The sequence below is a fragment of the Lissotriton helveticus genome (assembly GCF_964261635.1).
Source record: "Lissotriton helveticus chromosome 1_1 unlocalized genomic scaffold, aLisHel1.1 SUPER_1_unloc_1, whole genome shotgun sequence".
NCBI classification, from domain to species: Eukaryota; Metazoa; Chordata; class Amphibia; order Caudata; family Salamandridae; genus Lissotriton; species Lissotriton helveticus.
This window is the reverse complement of record NW_027611648.1, coordinates 4908119-4924682: the sequence shown is the minus strand read 5'-3', so window position 1 is coordinate 4924682 and position 16564 is coordinate 4908119. Positions and strand designations below refer to the sequence as shown.

The window sequence follows — 16564 nt, the reverse complement described above, 5'->3', positions numbered from 1 at the left end:
ATATCTAGGTGCTTCCAGGCGCTACAGCAGGGTCCAGTTATTTTATGTAGCCCTTAATACTGGCCTTCAGACAACAGTTCTCTGCATTCAGACAAATAAAGAAGCTAACGCACAGGGAATAAACACCAAGGACGTCCAAAAATATATAAAAGCCTGCCCAGTGTGCGCACGACAAAAGTCCTCCCATTCATCCCCTAAAAGTCTTCTACAACCATTGCCCATACCTCTGCTTCCCTGGCATACTATCAGTTTGGACTTCATCACAGATTTGCCTAAATCCCACAACTTCACTGCAATTTTAGTAGTTGTGGATCTTTTGTCTAAAATGGGGCACTTTATTCCCTTACAAAAACTACCAACAGCTACAGAATTTAGTGAAGTGTTCTGAAACCATATTGGAAAACTACATGGCCTTCCCAGTAAAATAATTTTCGACAGGGGCCCTCAATTTGTTTCAAAATTCTGGAGTCAGTTGTGCACACATTTAGGAATTGAAATAGCATTATCCTCCGCTTTTCACCCACAGACTGACGGCCAGACAGAAAAAGTTAATCAATACCTTGAACAAAGTCTACGGTGCCTAACCTCCATTATATCGGCTCATTGGGATGAGGTCCTACCATTGGCAGAGTTTTCATACAACAATAGCTATCATGCAGCTTTAGGCTGTTCCCCTTTCTTTTTTATAACTGGCTTACATCCACAATCTATTCCTGCCATCCTTCCAGATTTATGCCTGCTGTGACCAAAAGATTAACAGAATTGCGGGAATTTCAAGAACAAGCCAAGCGTAGTTTAGCCAACAATAAACAAAAAGGTCAAATTATCAGTCGATAAACACAAAACACCAGCATCACCCTATAAAGTAGGGGATCTCGTCTGGTTATCAACCAGAAATATCCAGATTGAAGGCCCCAAGAAACTAAAACCTAGGTTCATTGGCCCCTTTCCCATAAATAACATTTTGAATCCAGTTTCAATGAGATTAACTTTGCCCTCGGAATATGCCAATCACCCAGTTTTTCGTGTATCTTTGCTCAAACCACATGATCCGGTGTAGTGACTGAGGTATTGGTGCTTTTTTGGCTCGGTTATGACCGTTGCCCACCACCATCTCAATATATGCTGCTGTCAATCGAACATGTATGGTGTTTTGTCCATTCCCGACCTTTATTTCACCTAGTTGGTAGGGCTTGCCTATAGACTTTGACAGCTTTATGTCCCCTTATATGCTGCTTTTTGCTCTTTTTTGGGCCTAAAGGCCTATGCTCGAGCGATGCTATGTTCTTTTCTGACACCATCCTGCTAAGCCTCTTTAGGTGAAAGGCAATGTTTTAGTTTCAATGTGTTGTTCGCTAGTAGTGAACCAGCAAGCACCGGTTCTTGTCGGAGAAATGTACTCTCTTCGCGCTGGAGCCATAACAAAAGCTTGGCCAGCTGCTGTTGTGTGCCAGGTACGGAAAGGTACAGGAATCTCATGAGAACGGTAGGCGGGTTCTTCTAGAAGCTTCGAGAGAGAGCTACATTCTATATTAGTGAAAGCGGGTCCAAGTGAGGGTGAGAGGATTGTCTGGTGGTTTTGGCGGTCTGGTGAAGCATCACGGTGCAGACGTGCAGTCGTGTTTGTGGAACAGAGAGTCCTGACCCAACCGAAGAGGGAAAGAGAGACCGACCTGTCTTCAGATTGCAGATGTCTAATATTATGGTGAGGTGTTCCATGTATGACTCATTTGATCTAATTATTCCTTTATTTTCAGGTTCTATATGTGTGTATGTATATTAATAAGTCATTTCTTTCTATGTCCTTTCATCATTGTGTAATAAAAGACCCCAATTTGCATTAATTCCATTTGTTTGTTGTCACTAAGAGAGAGTGTGGGTTCTTCTTAACCAGGTGCTGTAGTATAGAAGGAGGGGTGATTCCCTTCTTACAGGTAACTGATGATGGGAAGGTGTGCTGCTCATGATTAGGGATGACTACATGGGAGAATATATAATTTGTCCTTATTCTCTGTGGAGGAAGGTCGGGCCCCTTTTTTACCAAGTGCTTACAGAGGGATGTGCTAGTTCCCCTCTAATGAGTACTTGTAGATACGGAAGGGAAATCGGCTCCTAAGCAGGAATACCTAAATTGCTGGTAGACCAACCCAACATAGCGTAAGAGGTATGTACTGATTTTCACCGGAAGGTGTTGCTGATTCACACCAGGGTGCGTTGCTCGCATAAGTGCGCGTTGAACGTCGGAAGACGTTGCTGACTTGATTTGATATTTGATTCGTCGGAAGACGTTGCTGATTTGATACTGATTCGTCGGAGGACGTTGCTGATTTGATATTGATTCGTCGGAAGACGTTGCTGATTTGATATCGATTCACACCAGGGTGCGTTGCTCGCGTAAGTGCGCGTTGATCGTCGGAAGACGTTGCTGACCTGATTTGATATTTGATTCTGATTCGTCGGAGGACGTTGCTATACATACCCTCTGAGCGTTGATCTATAGTATCTTTAGTTATTTATGTTACTCCTTTCTCAGATAGGTAGTCTGAATGTGGTGTTTTGTTGTTAGGCATTCTGGGAAGGGACTGTGATGAGTAATTACTTTATAGCTAACTAGCTGAAACACCAGAAAAGTAGGAAAATATCAGTCATTACATCAGTCCACATGAAAAGACAACCCTCCTCCACCTGTTGTAGTTGGAGACAATATTGCATATGAAGAAAATCGCATTATAGATGCAAAACGTAAACATGGTCGATTACAGTATTTAATTAACTGGAAGGGTTATGATGCGTCAGAAAGATCCTGGAAACAGGAACACATGTACATACTACAAGATTGGTCAGATCTTTCCATGCCTTGCATCCGGAAAAACCCTGTCACATACGAAGACCCTTGGGGGGGCAGGAGGCATTTCCTGCATGTGTAAACGTTCTTGGCATGTACACGTGAATTACTTGGGAAAGATCTAAGGCCCAAATCACCTTCACATGCACACGTGAGAAAACCTGAGACCCAAAGCAATTTAAACCCCACCCACTTGGTTCCCGATGCTTCGCTTCGTGCCTAAACACTCACCTGACTCCGGACCTTGGTGGCAGATCATCCGAAGCTCTTTAGCGCTCCACCCTGCTTCCTTCCCTGTCTTCACTCAGTGTCTTCGGCTGTGTTCTTGCTCCCCGGAGCACATTTCAGACATTCCTTCCTGTTTCTGAATTTCCGGCTCCAGATCCTCTCCCGGCACAGTTTCCGATTTCCTGCAAAAGAGAAAAGAAAAGAGAGTCAACAAAGGGATGCCAAGCAACACCACGCTCTGAATGGTAAAGCGTTAGCATGCTTGAACACATACCAGTAAGAATTTAAACTTTATGAAAACTGTGGCAGACCTCTTGACCTTCTATAAATCAAGAGAACGTTTTGAAACTCTTCCTGAAACAATCCAAGGACTTTAAGGACATTGAGTAAGTGAAGAATGTTAAAGTAAAACAGACATTTGTGTAAATACCTTGAGTCTGATTAGAAGACTGAAAGGAAACAGAGAGCTCGATTGTTGTTATTATTTATATATATTTAATGTGAAATTACGGAGCAAATATTGTAAAGGAAATCAGTAACTCTTGAGATAATTTGAGCAATCACAGATTATTAGTGCACCTGTAGTGTTTTTTTTGTTTATTCTTTCTTTTAGTTTCAAGAATCCTTTTGAGAAAAGGTCAAGGGTAATTCAGGTATACCTAATTAATAGTTCCAAAGCAGATGTTTGAAAGTGATTTAGAGTGTTCAGATTAATCGGGTACATTTATCAGATTATACACGAGCTGAAAACTGAAGCCCAGTAACACTTTGCCTTTCTCGAGAGACATTCTACACGACTGAATTGTCAAGTCGGTCTACAAGAATCCAGTGTGTCTTCTCTTTTCTCTCGTCCCTATTCCCCCCTCCCCCGGTGTTCGATCAGGGCAGCAAGTGAATCCTATCCTTGCCTCTCTGGTGGAGTTCAGAGTGAGTTGGGTAATAGAAGCATCAAGGAAGGAACAAACCGGAGCACAGGCGGGTGAACTCATGACACCATGGGCCCCAGGGACCACCACCTCCAAGGGGCTTTGTACTCGTTGGGAGGGGGGGCCACGCAGCCCCCATTCTAGAGCCCTTGATGGCCTGGGGAATATCACCCCCTAGGGCCAGCTGCAATGTCTCCTGCCATGCCATAGAAAACTCTGCTTTGCTTCTTGGAAGCGAGAGCAGGAAACCTGCTCTCGCTTCCAAGAAGCAAAGCAGAATTGCTTTTGGGCAAGGGGAGCTCCATGTTAGCAGCTCCCCTTACCCAAAAGCAATTATGGCTCCCGCAGGAGGCGAGGAGCCAGCAGGGACCGTGGGGGCATTGGGGCTCCCCCTAAATTGAGGGTCGGCCCCCGGGGTGCTGGTTTCCTTCACAGCGGGCTCTTCCCTCAAGGCAGATTGGTATCGTAGCACTGCTGCGCCAGACACTGATCACATTTAAAATTGTGACGATTTATTTTGGTATTACTGCGCAGAACTGTGTAAATTGCCTGCATACATAGTGAGCATTTTGTTATCATAGCACTGCGCTGGTCAGCTTCATTAGTAGCATTTAAAGTGTGCCACATCGTAGCGCTATATCGTAGCGCTACATCGCATTGCCTTAGTCACTCGCCTGGTTTCGCTTTTGTCTCAGCCATTTTGTTGTTTGTTTGCCCCCCAGCCCGCCCCTCCACCCCGCCCCGCCTCCCAGCTGATCCTCCCTCACAGATAGTATAGGAATCACCCTGCCTGCACTCGCGCTGTGACCATCCTGACTCCTGTTGAGGAGGTCGCTCCCCACGATCCCCGCCATCGCAGTGCTGGTTTCCTTCACAGCGGGCTCTTCCCTCAAGCAGATTGGTATCGTAGCGCTGCTGCGCCAGACACTGATCACATTTAAAATTGTGACGATTTATTTTAGTATTACTGCGCAGAACTGTGTAAATTGCCTGCATACATAGTGAGCATTTTGTTATTGTAGCACTGCGCTGGTCAGCTTCATTAGTAGCATTTAAAGTGTGCCACATCGTAGCGCTATATCGTAGCGCTACATCGCATTGCCTTGGTCACTCGCCTGGTTTCGCTTTTGTCTCAGCCATTTTGTTGTTTGTTTGCCCCCCAGCCCGCCCCTCCACCCCGCACCCGCCTCCCAGCTGATCCTCCCCCGCCCCACCCCCCCTCCACTATTCACTTATGACAGATGCTTTTGCGCACAGCGTTTACGCGCAGCGATCGCGCCCCATGCGCGCCGAAGGCGCGCCAAAGGTAAGCCCGTCTACGCCCGTCCGTGCCTGGACCGCGCCCAGCGCCATACCCCCTGGTCCTCGCAAAACCCACTCCTCCCGCATTACGTACGATTCCGCATCCCTCTCAGCACTCAATCCCGGCCGACTCCACGACTGCTACCAAGCCGCCCCTGGAATCACCCATGGACCCTTCACCTGCCACTCCTGCAAACTCGACTGCATCAGGACCAACCCTAAATCCACATCCTCCAAACAGAGCTCCAACACTAACCACCTGAAGTGCATCCTACTCAACACCTGCTCGGTCCACAGACACGCCATTGAACTCTGGAACCTACTCGACACCACTTCGCCGGACGTCGCCTTCCTTACAGAAACCTGGATGAACGCCTCTTCAGCGCCCGACATCGCCATAGCCATCCCGGACACTTACAAGATCATCCGAAAAGACCGCACCAACCAAACAGGAGGAGGCATCGCCATCGTCCATAAGAACACCATCCAAATCACGACCAGCTCTAACGACAAGCTCGCGACCGCCGAACACCTTCACTTCCAGATCCACCCCGACCCCAGGACCACACTTAGAGGCACCCTCATATACAGACCACCAGGAACATGCACGCAATTCAGCAAAGACATCATTGACTTCATCAGCCCACATGCCCTTGCCTCCGAGAACTACATACTACTGGGAGACCTCAACTTCCACCTGGAAAAGAATAACGACAGAAACACCACCAACCTTCTGGACAATCTCGCCAATCTCGGACTCAAACAACTCGTTGACACCCCCACCCACCTGGCCGGACACACGCTCGACCCCATCTTCACCTCCAGCAAGCACATCTCCTTCGATCTCACCACAGCTCTCCATTGGACGGACCACAGCTGCGTTCACTTCAGCTACAAAAAGACCACGTCCCACAATCCCCCACAACCTATTCCTCGAAGAAACTGGAACAAAATCACCACCGACCAACTCTTCACATCACTTAACCAAAACCCTCCTACCATATCATCGGACCCAAACCTAGCTGCTAACAAACTCACACATTGGATCGCCCACAGCGCTGACGAACTAGCACCCTTGAAAAACCTCCAGATCAAACAAGGCAGCAAAAAGGCCCCCTGGTTCAATGATGACCTTAAGAAATCCAAGAAATTATGTCGTACTCTCGAGAAAAGCTGGAGAAAAAACCCAACCACTGATAACATGACCACCTTCAAGGACGCCACCCGCAAACACCACCAATTGATCCGATCCACAAAGAAATCAGCATTCAAGGATCGACTCAACAACAACGCCCACAACAGCAAGGAACTATTCAACATCATCAATGAATTTACCAACCCCACCGCCAGCACCAACGACATCACTCCCTCCCAAGACCTCTGCGACTCTTTAGCCTCTTTCTTCCACAACAAAATCGCCGACATACATAACAGCTTTGAAAACCATTCCGAAGAAAAGTCTATTCCACCCACCTCCGAACCAAAAGAGCACTCTCACAACCTCTGCGCCTGGAACCCAATCACTACCGAAGACACCATCCGCCTGATGAACTCCATCCACCCTGGCTCACCAACCGACCCATGTCCCCACCACATCTTCAACAAAGCAGATTCCATCATCGCACCCCATCTCCGCGATGTCATCAACTGTTCCTTCAACTCCGCAACCTTCCCGGAAAGCTGGAAACATGCCGAACTCAGCGCCCTTCTGAAGAAACCCACAGCAGACCCCTCTGAACTTAAGAACTACCGCCCCATCTCACTCCTTCCATTCCCTGCTAAAGTCATTGAGAAAGCCGTCAATAACCAGCTCACCACCTTCCTTGAATCCAACAACTCCCTCGACCCCTCTCAGTCTAGCTTCCGAGCCAAACACAGCACCGAAACCGCCCTCATCGCTGCTACAGACGACATCAGAACGCTACTGGACAACGGAGAAACAGTTGCCCTTATCCTACTTGACCTCTCCGCCGCCTTCGACACAGTCTGCCATAGCACCCTCATACAACGCCTCAGCAACGTCGGAATACAAGGAAAAGCTTTGGACTGGATCATCTTGTTCCTTGATGGAAGAACCCAGAGAGTCCGCCTCCCCCTTTTAGATCAGAAGCCACCAAAGTCATCTGCGGCGTACCACAAGGATCATCACTCAGCCCCACCCTCTTCAACGTCTACATGAGTCCCCTCGCATCCATCGCGCGACAACACAACCTCAACATCATCTCCTACGCAGACGACACCCAGCTGATCCTCTCCCTCACCAAAGACCCAAACACCGCCAAAACAAACCTACACGAAGGAATGAAAGAAGTAGCCGAATGGATGAAGAACAGTTGTCTAAAACTAAACTCTGACAAAACAGAAGTCCTTATCTTAGGATCATCCCCCTCTGCTTGGGACGACTCATGGTGGCCACCGGCCCTGGGTACAGCACCCTTACCTACAGACCACCACGCAACCTGGGCTTCATCCTAGACTCCTCCCTCTCAATGACCAGACAAGTCAACGCTGTCTCATCTTCTTGCTTCAACACCCTACGCATGCTCAAAAAAATCTTCCGTTGGATCCCCACCGATACAAGAAAGACAGTCACCCACGCACTGGTCACTAGCCGACTGGATTATGGAAATACCCTTTACGCCGGAACCACAGCCAAACTAAAAAAAACAACTCCAACGCATACAAAACGCCTCAGCCAGACTCATACTGGACATCCCCCGTCAAGCTCACATCTCCAGTCACCTGAAAGACCTCCACTGGCTCCCCGTCAACAAGAGAATAACGTTCCGCCTCCTCACCCACGCACACAAAGCCCTCTACGACCTAGGACCCGAATGCCTCAACACACGTCTGTCCTTCTACACACCCACCCGCCAACTACGATCGTCCAATCAAGCCCTCGCCGTAATTCCGCGCATCCATAGATCCACCATGGGAGGAAGATCATTCTCCTACTTAGCGGCCAAAACCTGGAATTCCCTCCCCAATCACCTCCGCCTTACACAGAACCACCTCTCCTTCAGAAAGCAGCTCAAAACCTGGCTTTTCGATAAGTAATGCACCCACCCTCCCTTAAGCGCCTTGAGACCCCCTGGGTGAGTAGTGCGCTATATAAATTACTGAACTTGAACTTTAACAAATGGCATGGGAGGGGGGCCACAAAGCCGCCTCCCCTTTAGTTTATTGCTTTTTTTTAATGGAAGGGCAGCCCTGGGGGATGTGGTCCCCGGGGGCTAGAGGTGGCCCAGGGGAGTGAGGCCACGCTGCCCCCCTACCGGCAACATTTTTTCCCACAAGGCCAGGTCTGGGGGATTGGGTCCCCGGGGTCAGAAATGACCCAGGGGCATGGGGACCCCCTCCCTGCAAAAAAATAAATTAAACAACACCAGGCCCCGGGGATGGGGTCGCCGAGGCCAATAGTGGCCCAGGGATTATGGATTTCCTCTCCAAGGTACATAAACTCTTTAATAATTTTATTTGGCAGGATAAGAAACCGAGAATTTCCCTGAAAAAACTTCAACTGCCAAAAGACAAAGGGGGTGTAGGTCTACCTAACTTTAGATGCTACCGAACGGCATTCTTGTGCAAACAAGGAGCAAATTGGTTCCTTAACCAACAAAAATACACTCCTGTGTGGGTTCATGTTGAAAAATCCATCATTCACAACCTGCCTCTCTCCGCTATAATGACTATGGACTCTTCAGCCTTTACTCAATCAAAATATATATTTCTCAACACTAGGCGGGCTCTACTTAGCCTTAAGAGACACTGTAAAGCTAAAATAAAATTCTCCAAATCAAACCTAGCATCGTTCTGGTTTAACCCGGCTATAAAGGATGAGTGCGGAATTCTCTTTTGGGAGGACTGGGCTAACAAGGGTCTGAATTTGATGCGGGACCTTTACGACAGAACTTCCCTGCTACCTTTTGCCACCTTACAATCGCAATTTGATCTCCAACCGCTCGACTTTTACAGGTTTCTACGCCTTAAAGCACTTGTCTCTGCCAGAGCCATTGTCCCGCAGCAACCCACTCTATGCACCAAGCTAGCTCATCTTATGTCACAAGGCCACATGGTATCAAAAATATGTAAACTCATATCACCGTCACCACAGAAAATACATAGAAAGTGTGAGAGGGATTGGGAAAAGGAAACAAACTCCTGTAACCTTTTTGATTGGGACAAGATTCCTCTCACCCCTTTCTACAATAAAATATCCCCGATATTATCCCAGACCAAACTTATGTTGATAAATAGATCCTACTGGACACCTGAGAAACTCTTCAAGCTCAAACTTCTGGACAGTCCCCTTTGCTGGCACTGTAAAGCCACGCGGGTAACATGGCGCATGTGATCTTTTATTGTCCGTCGCTCCAAACATTCTGGGATAAGATCTATGCCTACACCCATCGCACCTTCCACTTCAGTCCACCTAGGGACTTCTCATATATTCTCCTAGGCGCGATTGATCCGAACATTACTAGGGAACATGACAGATACCTCCTAGACCTTATGCTAAAGCTGGCTTGCAAAATTATACTGAGCAAGTGGAAGAACGCTTCTGACCTCTCCTTTGTGCACTGGCAAGAATGGCTAGCTTCATTGAGGGGTGCGGATAACGACGTTTTACATTCCTCCCCCTGGCAAAAGCTTCACGCCAAACTCTGGAGTTTGCTTGACTCCTTGGAACTCTGTTATGACCCACCTTAGATGCACTGACAAAGGGCTTGCTATGTCTCTACATGACCGCTGCTGCTACATTGGGCATTACTCCCGACAGGTATGACGGATGTCCGGACACAAGCAATTTCTACAAACCTTGTTGCTGTCATTCCTTTCTCCTTGTCTAACCTCTCTCCCTCTTCTTCCCTCTTTGTCTTCTTTGTCTTCTTAGTTCCTTCCGCTCCAAGAGACGGAGAGGTATGTTTGGATATCTGAAACAATGCTTCCTCTGCTTGACAATTATATGACTCGATGGTGTATTTCCCACGGATGTGTTATGTTACTGGCATCTTCTTATTTCCTGCTGACCACATTGAATGTAATTATCCAGGCATTGTTCATTGTACCTATCTTGCGAGCTAATTATTGTATGACGTCCTTCCTTTTCTTTGTACTGTTCTGTTTTTGTACTTTAATAAAAAAGATTTGAAATAAAAAAAATATATATTAAGAGAAGGCGGGCCACACAGCCCCCTCCTAAAAAACGAAAAAGAAAACCGAAGCTGGATCTCGCCATAGGCCCGCCCCCTCCCTGTACCACTTGAAAAAACGCCTTCTGGCGCGTTTTGGGTTGGGGGATGAAGTCCCCTCGCATCTTATGGGTCCTTAGGGGCCAACTAGCCCACTAGGTACCTGCAGCAAGCACCACACAGTGGGATTGCTGAGAGGTGGTCCGAGGCCACTTCCTTTTTTACACCACTTTGCAAACGCGCTTTGTGGCGCATTGCTGATGGGGCAATGAGGTCCTGTTGTGCCCTGAGGCCCTCAGGACTAAAGTGAACTTCATCCCCTGAGCAGCAGTGCGCCAGGAGTCGCGTTTGCAGAATGGTGTAAAAAGGTGGCGTGGCCTTTGAACACTCTCAGCAGTCCAGCTGTATGGGGCTTACTGGAGGTAACAGGAGGGCTAGTTGGCCCTGAGGGACAGGGCACTGTCGCAATTAAAACTCACATGTGATCAATGGCAGTGGTCTGCATTTTCTGAGACTCTGGCTCTACTGCCTCACTGATGAGTGATCCTATCCACTTTCGGGTACTCACTGACACCCAATGTGCTCCTCAGCCCTTACCTCTGAGAAGTGTGGCTCAATGATTGGAGCGCCAGACCCTGATGCAGAGGTCTAGCCCGGGACCAGGGTTCAATTCCCCGCCTCGGCGGGACTTGGGCTCAAAATTCCACTGACCTGATAATTCTCGCCTCGGTGCCTATTCCAATCATGGAGTCCCACTCTGCAACTCTGGGCAATAGCTTGCGTAATCTCCACAACGGCCCCCACAACGCTAAGGATGCCTGGCCTCCACCTTGGGGGTGCCCAGGAGTGGACGCCTCACAAGGAAAGCCAGGATGGGTTCCCCAGCGGTTTTCGTACAAGCGCCTTGAGACCCTTGCAGGTGAGTAGTGCGCTATACAAGTATCAATTTACATTTTAATTTACATTTACCTCTACGCTCAAAGATATCAATTTATAATAGTATCTTCCAGTTAAGCCGTAGGCTAGTTAGTAAATTCTCTTTCTCTCAATCTATGCAGCCTCCATTTGTAACTGCTTCGACTGCCTACTCTTTGGAGTGCAGCACGTTGGCAATCAAAGTCTTGTATAGATCATGATTACTGGACTATTTATACTTCACAGATGTGCCTGCGATTACTCTCTGGCATACTTTTTCCCTAAAACAGCAGTCTTCAGATAGTATTTCCTTGTGAGAACTAGTTGGCACTGAAAGTCTATGTACTATTCTATTGTGAGGTAACTTCAAAACTGTTTATCCTGAATTTTTTTAATGGATCAATATTGCTGATTTTTCTTTATTCCCACCACCTACAAGTAATGTAATTGTTTTGATTTTGATTAGTAAATCCCCGTGCAAAAGACATTGCTACCTGCGCCTGGTTATAGTTTTTATGAAAAGTACGTCCAGTTATGAGAAAAAAACCTTTAACATCACAAATTCCTTCACTGAGCCTTTCTTCTCAGTCCACTTTACTTTCTCTCCTAACATGTCTCTCACAAATGTGGTCCCTCTTCTATCCTTTTCAGCCTCTCATTCCCTCACTCAAGTGGACCTTCATGGTCTTAATTTATCTCTTACTTTCTCTTTCTAGCTTCTCACTTTCTTTTTCCCGTATTATCTCACTGTTTTCTTTTAACGCTCTTCCTCTTTTTCAACACCCTTTTTTTCTTTCAATCTTGTTTTTTTCTCACTTTTTTTCTTGCTTTTACTTTTTATGTCTCACTGTCTGTTGTATTTTCGCTCTCTTGATCTTGTTCTCTTCTAGCTCTGCTGCTCTTTTTATCCCTCTGTTCTTCTCTCATCCTCATCTTTGTCTCCTTTTATCTCTCTCTTTATTTTTGCCTTATTTGCTCTTCTTCTCAACCATTGTCTGCATCACCCTCTTTCTTTCCTCTTTTTCACTCTGTTCTCTGATACCTTTGGGTTTCCTCTTGCTCTCCATTCTCATCTTTCTCTCTCTCCACCCTACTTGCAGAGTGTGCACCTTTAAGCACTCTGAATAAGGACATCATATCTGACAATCTCTGGCTGATATCCATCATCTCACAAATTCTAAATGATAACCTTTGACTTTTTCACTCTATTCTATAATTCCCTTGATTTTGCAGTCACTTTCATGTTAATTTGTTTCTCTTTTGCTCTGGTTCTTACCCTATTTCATTCTCTCATGCTATTTCTCATCTAAATGGTACATTGACGGCTCCCTTCTCACTTTCACGCGGAATGAGACAGGGCGGCCCGTTGTCGCCTCTGTTGTTCATTTTAGCCACGGACCCACTAATACGGCACTTCCAAGAGAAACACCTTCATAGGTGTTTACACTTCACCACCGGCCCATTGTTAGTATCATTTTATGCAGATGACACGATTTTATATGTATGCAACCCCCAGACTAATTTGGATCCCCTGGGAGACCGACTTGGGTATTCCGATCACAGACGAACAGTGGGCTGCCTGCTGTGCAGTTACAAAAAATGTCTCCCTTAATAGCCGACACAAACTAATACACTTTAAGTTTCTTCGTAGGATATACATTACCCCCTCCAGACTCCACAGGATAGACCCTGCCAGACTGCACCATTGTGCAAGATGCAACGCTCCAAATGCAGACTTCGCCCACCTTGCCTGGACCTGTCCACGCAAACACTCATACTGGGTAGGAATACATAAGATAGTGAGTGGCTTGGTTAAGGTACCGATGACCCCTTGCCCGAGATTGCTCTGTTGGGATATGTAAAGCAGTTCCCACCGGCAATTCGCAGGTTTGTTGCCATAAGCTTACTAATGGCCAAAAGGGAGGTATCCATTCATTGGGGTGGCAGAACAGCACCATCGATGAAGGGATGTCTGAAGAGCATGGCGTCCTGTTCCACAAACAGCGACCTATACGCAATAACGGTCCCCCCCACCTCCAGGCCCAAAGATATCTGGGGACCTTTCAGAACATACCTAGAGGCGCAGCGACAAGACCCCCTACCCAGAAAGAACAGGGCATAGTCCCAACAGGGGTGGGTTAGACTGTCCCGAGATACATGTCAATAATCAACTACACCGGATGCTAAACTCCTTTTTTGATGTCGGTACAGTTGATGTATCCCTATGTCAGGTTTGTAAACACCGTTTATGTGAATTAGAGTCAAGAACGATTGTAACAGAAAATATGTTAGCAGCCGAGGGACTTGCTTTATGTAACATGTGATCACTCTGCGGCATTGATTGAACCCTTGACAGTGTGTATTATGTCTACCTGTACTTGCCAAAGGATTTTACTTGTCCTAGTGTGCTTCTTTACTCACACCTAAACGCAAAATAAAGTTTTAAAAAAAATAAGGGGTAAGAGCTCACTGAAGCCTACCCTACGCCCACACAGGAGCAGCAATCATTAGTGAAGCAGGTGCAAGGAAGCTCACCAAGGTGCAATTTCTGTAATCAGATGTAGGATAGATATATAGCCAATCACCGCTGCATGCAAGACCGTCTGTCTATCAGATCGGATAGATGGCTTTGCATACCCGACGAGACTACATGCTAGGACTTATGAAAGGCAATAATCCTTTCATGATTTTATCTGACTGGATGCGATGGTGATTACCAGCTTATTGATATTGCATCTCTTAATAAGAATAAGCGACTTGGTGTTCTTCAATAAAACTATTTCAATATGGATCGAAGGAATTAAATCAATCATGAATGATACGGTGATTGCCTATATATCTATACTACATCTGATTACAGAAATAGCACCTTGGTGAGCTTCTATAAAAGACTATTCCAACCCTGATGAAGTCCATGTTGGACGAAACACGTTGGCTGGGCTGATGCATTTGAGTACAAATAAAGAATACATTGAAAAAAAGAAATCTCAAGACTCTGCGCTGTATTTTCTGATTTGGTGGAACTTATAATATTTTGTATAGTTTGCAAAGGAAATGAGGTTTAATTACAATTCAATTCAAAAGTGCTTTATTAGAGTATTACTCATAAAAGCAGACATACAAACACATAATAAAATGCAATTAAATTACAAAGATCGAATATGACATAAGCACATTGAACATAAAAGAAAAATACAATTACATTTCAGCATACTTCATACAATCACAGGTGCAAAGTTCATTTGATAAAAATCAGGTTAAAAAACAATCCAGTATCACTATTAAAAGTCAGTAACATTTTTAAAATTATTCATCCGAGAAGACACCTCACGTGGGACGGAACAGAGAATAGATAATCTAGCAGTCTCTGTTCAACTAAGCAGAGAGTAGTTTCCCTACTAGCATTCTCTGCCTAATTACCCACGCCCACCCCAAGTACTTTGCAGTCGCTATTATAATCCAGGTTAGGGAGGTTGATTTTACAATACGCAAGGCTACCATACTACTTTTAGTACCCAGATTTCTACACATAGGAGCCAACCAAACACGTCTAGGAGCGGAATATACATGACATGAGAACAAGAAATGACCTAGCGTTTCCTTTCCTTCCCCACATACTGGGCAAGTGGCTGGATCTCCATCTCTCCACTTTGATGTTAAGTTGCGTAGAGGTAGAGAACCAGCCCTCATTTGGAAAAACAGTTTCCTATCCATGGGTTTCGTTATACAATCCCAGTACATTTCATACGTAGGAAACAGCTTAACTTCAAGGAAAGCAGTAGTCATAGACCCATTGTTAGTACTAAGCAAACTCCTGTTTTCAACCCGTTCCCAAAAAAGATTTTTTATGAATAACTTAGATGGGAAGGATGACCCGGCTGGATCGGACCACAGTACATTTAGTCCTAGTTCACATAATGCTAATTTTAGTGATTTAAACCATCTAATTTTGTTAAATCGGTCCGCTTTGATAACATCAGCAAACCCTTCTGCATAATGTGACAACTCAGGGGTGGTCCAGATTTAACGCCAATATAATATCGGACGAAGTTTACACATTGCCGAGATTTCTTTCCTGCCAAGGTCATATCTAAGAGGCAAAAGGGGACTGCTCTGTGGGGTGCCTGTCAGTTTACGAAGGAAGTTATTCTCCGATGTCTGTAACTCCTGGAGGTTTTCTTGCCCCCACAACTCAGCCCCATACAATGCAGACCCTATTGCCTTAGCCTCGTATATGATCAAGGGAGGTTTGATCGGTTTGGTCAATGATTTACTGTGCTCCTTAATGATGGTACCAGCCAATTGCTTATGTCTTAATACTGCAATATTTAAATGTTGGTTCCATCTATTGTCATTAGAAATGTGAATCCCCAGGTAAGTAAAAGAATTGACTACTTCAAGGTAACGCCCACTCATGGATATTTTAGATTTAAAATTTCTATAAGGATTAAAAACCATGAGTTTTGTTTTAGCAGCGTTTACCTCCAAGCCGTGGTCACTACAAAACTTGTCAAAAATTACCAGTGCCTTTTGCAGACCGCTAGGGGATTTCGATAAAATTAAGGTGTCATCGGCGAACATTAAAATAGGAACTTTCACACCTGCGAGAGAGGGAGCATCCACAGCCTGAGATTGCATGCGGGAAACAATGCCGTTAATAAAAAGGGTAAACAATGTTGGTGCCATTGAACAACCCTGTCGAACCCCACGCTCAACAGGAAAGTCGACAGTGTCATTTCCATAGCCACCCCATTGGATGTTAGCGTAAGTACCCTCATGGAGTCTCATGATCAAGGTCAACAGGGTCATTGGGACCCCCAGAGCTGCCAGCACCTCCCACGATGTTGCCCTTGGCACCAGGTCGAATGCAGCCCGTAGGTCAACGAATGCTGCGTAAAGACTACCGCCACCCAGTACCACAGTCCTCCACTGGATCAATTGAAAACGGAAGACCTGGTCCACAGTGCTGGTTGCTCTGCGAAACCCAGCCTGAAAAGGAGATAGAACATTCTGGTCCTCTGCCCAATCGAGCAAATTGTTAATAATTACACGCCCTACAACCTTTTGAACAGTGTCAATTAAGCTGATAGGGCGGTAATTACAAGGTTGGGCACGATCTCCCTTTTTATATACCGGAATAATGACAGCACCCCGCC

The 16564-nt window shown here is 46.0% G+C and overlaps 1 long non-coding RNA gene across 1 annotated transcript in view; it reads right to left on the bottom strand.

Annotated features, from left to right (window-relative positions):
• The window catches only part of LOC144805417 (uncharacterized), a 63262-nt gene that overhangs the window by 26700 nt on the left and 19998 nt on the right, over positions 1-16564 (bottom strand). The window contains exon 2 of the long non-coding RNA XR_013605515.1: positions 3077-3255. This is a non-coding gene — a long non-coding RNA (uncharacterized LOC144805417). The remainder of the gene's footprint in view (positions 1-3076; positions 3256-16564) is intronic.